Below are 9302 nucleotides of genomic sequence, written 5' to 3' on the forward strand. Positions count from 1 at the left end.
CTGTGTGGGAGCAACATGCTGGAGAAAGTATGCATGTTGCTTCCAATGATCTTAACTAGAACCCGGAAGCAAATCCCTTTTTCCAGGGTCCCTTCAATACTTTCTTCTGATGAAGCCTCTGTGCCAACTGGCAGGAGAGATATAAGGGACCCAGATCCATTTTTTTTCTTTCTTTTTTTTTTTTTTTTTTACAGTTTTTGGCCAGGGCTGGGTTTGAACCTGCCACCTCTGGTATATGGGGCCGGCGCCCTACTCCTTTAAGCCACAGGCACCGCCTCAGAAAGAATTTTTTTTTTTTTTTTTGCAGTTTTTGGCCGGGGCTGGGTTCGAACCCTCCACCTCCGGCACATGGGGCCGGCACCCTACTCCTTTGAACCACAGGCGCTGCCCCCCCAGATCCATTTTCATAAAGCAGGCTAAAAGGGTGAATTTGGAGCTGAGAAATGGTAAATTGGTAACTGGCACAGTCTACCCCTTTGAGGACTCGGCTTCCATATTCAGCTGGCCCTGTTTGTCCATGGGTTCCCTGTTGTGGATTGAACCAACTACGGATTGAAAATACTAGAAAAACAATTGCATTTGCATTCCCTAACAGGGGTATTCAAACTGCAGCCCACAGGTCACATGAGGCGGTGTGATTGTATTTGTTCCTGTTTTGTTTTTTTACTTCAAAATAAGATATGTGCAGTGTGCATAGGAATTTGTTCACAGTTTTGTTTTTTTTTAAACTATAGTCCAGCCTTCCAACGGTCTGAGGGACAGTGAACTGACCCCCTGTTAAAAAAGTTTGAAGACCCCTGCCACAATACAGTATAACGATCATTTACATACCAGTTACATATACTATAAATAATCTGGAGCTGATTTAAAGTGTACAGGAGGAATGTACATAGGTTATGTGAAAATAGTACATAATTTTACATAAGGGACTTGGACATCGGAGGATTTTTATATGTGCTAGAGGTCCTGGAACCAGTCTCTCATGGACACTGAGGGATGACTATACACTCCTTGACATACATTTCAACTCCATACAACAACAAAGAGAATAATTCTGTATTTCTGCCTAACAATAAATAGCCACCCTTTTTACAAATGAACAAATTTTCACCCTTTCTTTAAAATGAGGTACAGTCTTTGCCTGTAGTCCCAGCTACTTGGGAGGCTGAGGCAAGAGAATTGCTTAAGCCCAAGAGTTAGAGGTTACTGGGAGCTGTGACTCCACGGCATCCTACCAAGGGTGACATAGTGGGACTCTGTCTCAGAAAAAAAAAAAAAAATGAGGTACAGTCATATCCATTACTGGCTATATAATTTTTTTTTTTTTTGAGACAGTCTTACTTGATCACCCTCAATAGAGTGCTATGATGTCACAGCTCACGGCAACCTCAAAATCTAAGGCTCAAGCGATCCTCTTGCCTCAGCCTCTCAAATAGTTGGGACTACAGGTGGCTGCCACAACGCCCAGCTATTTTTAGAGATGAGGTCTCACTCTTGCTCAGGCTGGTCTCAAACTCATGAGCTGCAGCAATCCACCTGTCTTGACCCCCCAGAGTGCTGGTTATATAAGTTACTTTTCAAATCCAGTCCTGATGCTGAATATATTGTTATTTAAAGACTAAGTTGTAAAGTTAACTTCCAGCAACTTGTATACAAAATAAAAATGGGAAGAAGAGAGAAAAATGGTTAGCATATATACAAATCACGATAAGTGTATAACAAGTAAATAGAAAATAGCAAAACTACCCCAGTCCTCATTTTGGTAATTGGTTACAAGGCTGTAACTAATTTCTATGCTTCCTTTTTTCTATTTACCCATTTCATATTTCTTCTGCCCTCAGTCTGAACCTCAGCTAGTCAGGGTTTACCTGGTATGGTGACCCAAACCTTCATTCCTTAAGAGCCTAGCCCTTTAATCATCCTGCCTGGTTTTGTGGGGTTGGTTTTTTTTGGCGGGTAGGGGGAGGGAGAGGGTTGTAGTAGTTTTTTGTTACTATTAGAATTGTCTGTCTACCCTCCATTGTGTATAGGTATCCCAATTTCCTCTTGTAATCAGAATCGGTCACTCTGACAAGCAAATTACCCAACATCTACCTCCCCGTGCCCCTAGCCTGTTGGTTCCATGGCATAAGGAGCCCCAGATGTCCAGGCGTTTCATCTTCCAATTTAGTGAAGCCATTGTGTCCTCTAGGAGAATGGTTCTTCCCTTAGAATCTAAAATTTCCAAACCAGCAGAGCTCAAAGTTGCTGGAGTAGGCAGCAGGAAGCAGGAATTCTGTAAGAAGGTTATTGGGTGTAATAGAGGAATCACCCTGACATCCATTTATTTCCAGAGACAGCATCGTATGATGCTCTGATTGAAAGCATATACTGCATCTTGTAAAAATAAAGCACCAGGGCGGCACCTGTGGCTCAGTCGGTAAGGTGCCGGCCCCATATACCGAGGGTGGCGGGTTCAAACCCGGCCCCGGCCGAACTGCAACCAAAAAAAAATAGCCGGGCGTTGTGGCGGGCGCCTGTAGTCCCAGCTACTCTGGAGGCTGAGGCAGGAGAATCGCTTAAGCCCAGGAGTTGGAGGTTGCTGTGAGCTGTGTGATGCCATGGCACTCCACCGAGGGCCATAAAGTGAGACTCTGTCTACAAAAAAAAAAAAAAAAAAAAAACAAAGCACCAGTTGGTACTGTAACAGCTCTCAGCCCTTCCACCTTTCAGTCAGGTCTGTTAGGATGATGGGATATGTGGTAAGATCAGGTAATTCTATGGCCATGAGCCCATTGCTGCTCTTCCTTTGCTGTGAAAGAGTTTCTTTCTTTACTTTTTTTTTTTTTGAGACAGTCTTATACTATGTTGCCCTCAGTAGAGTACTGTGTCATTTCAGCTCACAGCAACCTCAAACTCTTGGACTAAAGCGATTCTCTTGCCTCAGCCTCCCAAGTAACTGGGACTACAGGTGCCTACCACAATGCCTGGCTATTTTTTGTTATACATGTCATTGTTGTTTAGCAGGCCCAGGCAGGGTTTGAACCCGCCAGCCTTGCTGTATGTGGCTGGCACCCTAACCACTGAGCTATGGGCGCCAAGCCTGAAAGAGTTTCTTTTTTTTTTTTTTCTTTGGTTTTTGGCCGGGGCTGGGTTTGAACCCGCCACCTCCGGCATATGGGACTGGCGCCCTACTCCTTGAGCCACAGGCACCACCCATGAAAGAGTTTCTTAATCAAAGGCAATGCTGTGTTGAATGCCATAATGGCTAGTAAAGTATTCTGAAAGTTTGTGGATGGTGATGTTGGCAGAAACATGGCCAGGGAAGGCAAATCTGTATCCAGAATGTGTTTCTATTCCTCTCAGGATGAATCAGAGGAAGATGTAATACTGGAAGATGTAATCAGCCTGGTACCAGGTGTCTGGCTGATCCCTGTAACAAATGGTGCCATACTGGAGACTCAAGGCCAATTTCTGCTGTTGGTAGATTGGACACTCAGCAGAAGTACCGCTCAGATTAGGGTGAAGGGAAGTCCATGTTGAGTCCATACATAGCCTCTGTTCCTGCCACCATGGCTCATGGGCTCATTGAGCAAGCACTGCAGTGGCTGGATAAAGATGCTGCAGAGTGACATTCGTGGAGCATGTCATTTGTGTGCGCTTGAGTATTAGGAGTATCCTCTGCTGTGGATGCTCTTTGATGAGCATTCACGTAGAACACAAATGTTTTCTTAGTATACATTCACTTAAGGGGTTTGAGCTACATACCTCTTCCCGTCTTCCTTTTCACCAGTCTTAACAATCCTATTTGTTCTGAATCCCTGACCATCCAGCCAAACTACTGGGAACTTCCATGAATTATTCTAGTCTGTATTTCTGGCAATCTCATACTCCAAATACAGTGAACAACCAAATCAAACAACATCTCAAAACCTGGGAGGACACTACTGTTCATTGTCGCCGCTGAGTAGGGATGAAGTGTTTGCAGCTGTCCACCTGTGGGTTGTAAATATTGTACAAGCCCATCCATCTTGAGTTTTGTACAGCCTGTTGTACAAGGCCATCTTGAATTTTGTCTTCCTTGGTCAAGTGGTCTTAAGGGACACCTCAGGAGCATGGGTTGAGGGGAAATAGTCAATGTCAAAGGTATCTAAGCCACACGCTTATCTAATTTAAACTTTTTTACCTGCCTGACCTCGGTCTCATATACTAGTTTCATTTAATGATAGATTGCAGCTGCCTATGCCCTATGGGTAGGTGAGTCAGACAACAGCCACATAGTCACCTGATATGCCATGGTTAGGTTCTCAATCTCCATACTAGCCCAATAGCTAGCTATTCTCCAAAATTAGAATAGATAATCTGCAAAGAGGGCCCCCAAATCCTGGAGTCCTGCATTGTGATTCTCTTGTTGGAACTTGGCAGTCTCCAAATAGCATCGGATATCTTGAATCATAAGGCCCAAGTGGTTAAGAAGCCCATTCTGCTCTCTAAACTTGCTGCAGAACCTACTCTTGTTCTGGTCCCTTCTTAAAGCTCATAGCCATATAGCTGTAAGCGACTGTCAAAGTGAACACTCAAATGTGGTATATGTTGTCCTAAAAGCCAAAACCCCTCCAAACCGGGGCAGCGCCTGTGGCTCAGTGGCCCCATATACCTAGGGAGGCGTGTTCAAACCCGGCCCTGGCCAAACTGCAACAAAAAAATAGCCAGGCATTGTGGAGGGCGCCTGTAGTCTCAGCTACTCGGGAGGCTGAGGGAAGAGAATTTCCTAAGCCTAGGAGTTGGAGGTTGCTGTGAGCTGTGATGTCACAGCACTCTACCGAGGGTGATAAAGTTAGACTGTCTCTACAAAAAACCCTCCTACCAAACTTTGTTTCTCTGTATGTTTATGTTTGGGGAGGAGGCAGGGTAGGTAGTATGATGAACAGTCAACTTGGAGAAGATATTTTGACATGCTCCATACCATTGATGTTCCCCCCACCCCCAGAAATGTCACAAAGGTAGCAGGCCTCTGAATTGTTGGGGCTTACCTCCCAACTTGTTTCTGTCTTATTGAGGTATCTAAAGTACTTGATACTTCCTGCTCTTCATATCTAACCAGCAGAGTGTCTTCAGTGTTGTGGACCTGTATGATATTTTGTGGAATGTGAAGATGATCAAGATCTTTGTGGTGTACATCACAGTAGAGAGCAGGACAATGACATAGTCCTGAGGAACACGGCAGGTATACTGTTGGCCTTGCCAGGTAAAAGCAAACAACTTCTGGTGATCCTATTATACTAAATTTATGGAGAAATACCAATTTGACTCCAACTTGGTAGCTGCATACCAAGTGCCAGAAGCTGTTCTCTATTAGTAAAAATGCTTCCACTGACAGCAGCTTTAATGGAAATGACTGGTTAGGTTTATAATGTTTATCCACAGTCATTCTCCAGGGTCCATCTGACTTCTGCATAGACTCCCTGCCACTATCATTCTAGTCTTAAGATATTGGGGGTTTTTTAACAGGTCTCCTCACATTTCCTTGCCTCATACCCCTCGTTCATCCACACTTTAGCCAGAGTGATCTTGTAAAACACAAATCTAACCAAATTATTTCTCCCCCACACTCTGATCTCCTGCCTAAGGACACACTTCATTGGCTCTTAGGATGAAGACTGAAATCCTTAGCTGCTAACCCCATTTTCTAGGATGTTCCTGCTTGTTCTTGATGCCATGCTCACTGACCTTTATTCTGTTGCTCCGTTGTCCACAAGATACAAGGCCCCTGTGTCATTTTCCTCTGTGGGGAATGCTGTTTTCTCTCTCTCTTATTTTTATTTATTTATTTTTTGAGACAGAGCCTCAAGCTGTCACCCTGGGTAGAGTGCTGTGGCATCACAGCTCACAGCAACCTCCAACTCCTGGGCTCAAGTGATTCTCCTGCCTCCTAAGTAGCTGGGACTACAGTCACCCACCACAATGCCTGGATATTTTTTGGTTGCAGCCGTCATTGTTGTTTGGTGGGCCCACGCTGGATTCGAACCTGCCAGTCAGGTGTATGTGGCTGGTGCCTTAGCCGCTTGAGCCACAGGCGCCGAGCCTGTTTTTTCTCTTTTACCTCTTTCTCCTCCGTGATCCCTCAACCCTCTAAATACCATGTATATCCCCAACTGGTAGTCTTTATTGTACCTGAAAAAATTCCTTTTTTACCTCTGATTCTTTGATTAAAGTTTGTTTTCCTAACTAGTCTCTTAAGTTCCAAAAGACAAAAACTATATCTTTGGTGCCCAGCCCTAGGGAAATGCTTGGCACTTGGAAGTCAAACACCCATGTTTGTTGGGCAAAGGCTTTATTACTAAGTCTGTGTTCTCTTTATCACCCTTTTGCATCAACTGTTTTGTCTCTTTACAGCTCCCAAGATGGTGACAATAGATATTGTCTCCTAAAAGCTTGGGGACCCTTTCTAAGAGCTGACTATCACATCTTGGGTTGCTTCCACCATTGCTGTCTTAGCAGGGGCCTGGCCTCCATCTCTTCACAGCCATGATCCCAGCATGTACTTATCTCTTTTTGAGGCCTCAGGCTTTGGCCTGAGGATGAGGAAGAAGTATAATTCATGCTTTTCTAGTATGACTCCAAAGCCAGAAGTCACAAAGGAAAAGATAGAAACATGGAAAAATATCCTAGATTTAAGGTAAATGATAGCAAAAAAAAATTGTAACATGTAGAACAGTAAGTAAACAAATATGCCTAGCATGTTTTTATTGGTAAAAACAAGACAAAGAACACGTCAATGGAAAATTGAGCAAATAGCCCGAATAGGTATTTTGCAAAAGACAAAATACAAATGACCTATAAACACGTGAAAAGTGTTTAGTAACTAGTGAAATGCAAATTAGAACAACCACAAGAGGTCATTTTCTAATATTATGGATTATCAAAGATTTGAAAGATTGTTAATATTCAGGGTTGGTGAATGGACAAGAGGCACTTCTTTTCTTTTTTTTTTATTTATTATTAAATCATAGCTGTGTACGTTAATGCAATCATGGGGGAGGCACTTATTTTCTACTGGGATAAAAATTGGTACAGCAAGTACAGAGTGCCAGTTTGGTAATACAGCTTCTATTAAAAGTAAAAATGTGCATACTATTTGTCCTCAAAATTTCACATCTTGAAGTTGATTCTAAGGAAATAATCAGATTAGTAAATGAAGATGTTAAGTGCAAGGATTTTTTGTTGTTTAGAAAAGGAAAGGATTGGCTCGGCGCCTGTGGCTCAAGCAGCTAAGGCACCAGCCACATACACCTGAGCTGTCAGGTTCGAATCCAGCCGGACCTGCCAAACAACAATGATGGCTGCAACCAAAAAAAATAGCTGGGCATTGTGGCGGGCGCCTGTAGTCCCAGCTACTCGGGAGGTGGAGGCAGGAGAATCGCTTGAGCCCAGGAGTGGGAGGTTGCTGTGAGCTGTGATGCCACAGCACTCTACTCAGGGTGACAGTTTGAGGCTCTGTCTCAAAAAAAAAGGAAAGGAAAGGGTTTATATCAAGAAAAATATGGGCCCGGCGTAGTGCTCACACCTGTAATGCTAGCATTCTGGGAAGCTGAAGCAGGTTAATTGCTTGAGCTCAGAGGATCAAGACCAGCCTGAGCTAGACTGAGACCCTGTCTCTACTAAAAATAGAAAAGCTAGCCAGGCATCATGGTAGGCAGCTGTAGTTCCAGCTACTCAGGAGGCTGAGGCAAGATGGTTGCTTGACCCCAAGAGTTTGAGGTTGCTGTGAGCTATGATGATGCCAGACAACTCTACCCAGGGCAACAGAATGATACTCTATCTCAAAATTAAAAAAAGGAAAAGAAAAGAAAAGAATGACCTGGGCATGGTGGCTCACTCCTGCAATCTCATCACTTTGGGAGGCCAAGATGGGAGGATTGCTAGAGGCCAGGAGTTTAAGAGTAGCCTGAGAAACATAGTGGCACCCAGTCTCTGCAGAAAAGTAGAAAATTTAGACAAGCATGGTGGCATGCACCTGTAGTCTCAGCTACAAAAGAGGCTCATCTCAAGATCCATGAAATCAACCATGGAATCTTGTGAGTCCACCATCTTGTTCAGAGCCAAGTCTGACTGCCTCTGGGGCCATGGGTGTGGTGGTGGTTCTGCTGTGGCATGTGGGGGCCACTCTCTGTGAGACAGTCCTTAGGCTGTCTGCCCAGGTCCTTCTCTAAAGCTGTTCTCCTCACCCTTTCTGACGCCATAGAGGCAGGCTTCTCTTACAGGCCTGAACCCTTGGAAAGTAAAGAACATTTCCCCTCTCTTGGGCTGTAACCCTTTCTAGGGCTTCTCTTCCTTTAGGTGGGGGCACAGGATGTTGGACATTTCTCAGGGACTTTCTGAGTCTCAAGTGTAGAGAGAAGGCATTAATAGCACTTCCTGCTACTTCTTTCCTCCTGCCAGTCAACTCTTTTTTTTTTTTAAGACAGAATCTCGCTATGTCACTCTTGTTAGAGTGCTGTGACATCACAGCTCACAGCAACCTCAAACTCTTGGGCTTAAGCGATTATCTTGCCTCAGCCTCCCAAGTAGCTGGGACTACAGGCGCCTGCCATAACACCCAGCTATTTTTTGTTGCAGTTGTCATTGTTTAGCAGGCCCGGGCCAAGCTTGAACCCGCCACCCTCCGTGTATGTGGCTGGCTCCATAACCACTGTGCTACAGGCATTGAGCCCTGCTAGTCAACTCTTGAACTCCTTTTGAGCGGATCTTCTTCTTCTTTTTTTTTTTTCTTTGAGACAGCCTTAAGCTGTCACCCTGGGTACAGTGCTGTGGCATCACAGCTCACAGCAATATCCAACTCCTGGGCTCAAGCGATTCTCCTGCCTCCACCTCCCAAGTAGCTGGGACTACAGGCGCCCACCACAATGCCTGGCTATTTTTTGGTTGCAGCTGTCATTGTTGTTTGGCAGGCCTGGGCTGGATTCGAACCTGCCAGTCAGGTGTATATGGCCTGTGTCCTAGCCACTAGAGCCATAGGCACTGAGTCATGAATCTTCTTCTTTATTATCAAGCACTCATTCCCACTCTCCTTTTGGGGATAAACTATTAATGCCTTCTCTACTTCAAGCTTTGGCTCTTCATCTTCCCAATCAAGCATTTTTATTTTTACTTTTTAAAATTTAAGCCAGGTACAGTGACTCATGTCTGTAATCCTAGCACTCTGAGGCCAGGAGTTCGAGACCAGCTTGAGCAAGAGTGAGACCCATCTCTACAAGAAATAGAAAAACAAGTTGGGCATGGTGGCATGTGCCTGTAGTCGTAGCTACTTAGGAGGCTGAGGC

This window comes from Nycticebus coucang, chromosome 4 (genome assembly GCF_027406575.1).
Source record: "Nycticebus coucang isolate mNycCou1 chromosome 4, mNycCou1.pri, whole genome shotgun sequence".
Taxonomy (NCBI): domain Eukaryota; kingdom Metazoa; phylum Chordata; class Mammalia; order Primates; family Lorisidae; genus Nycticebus; species Nycticebus coucang.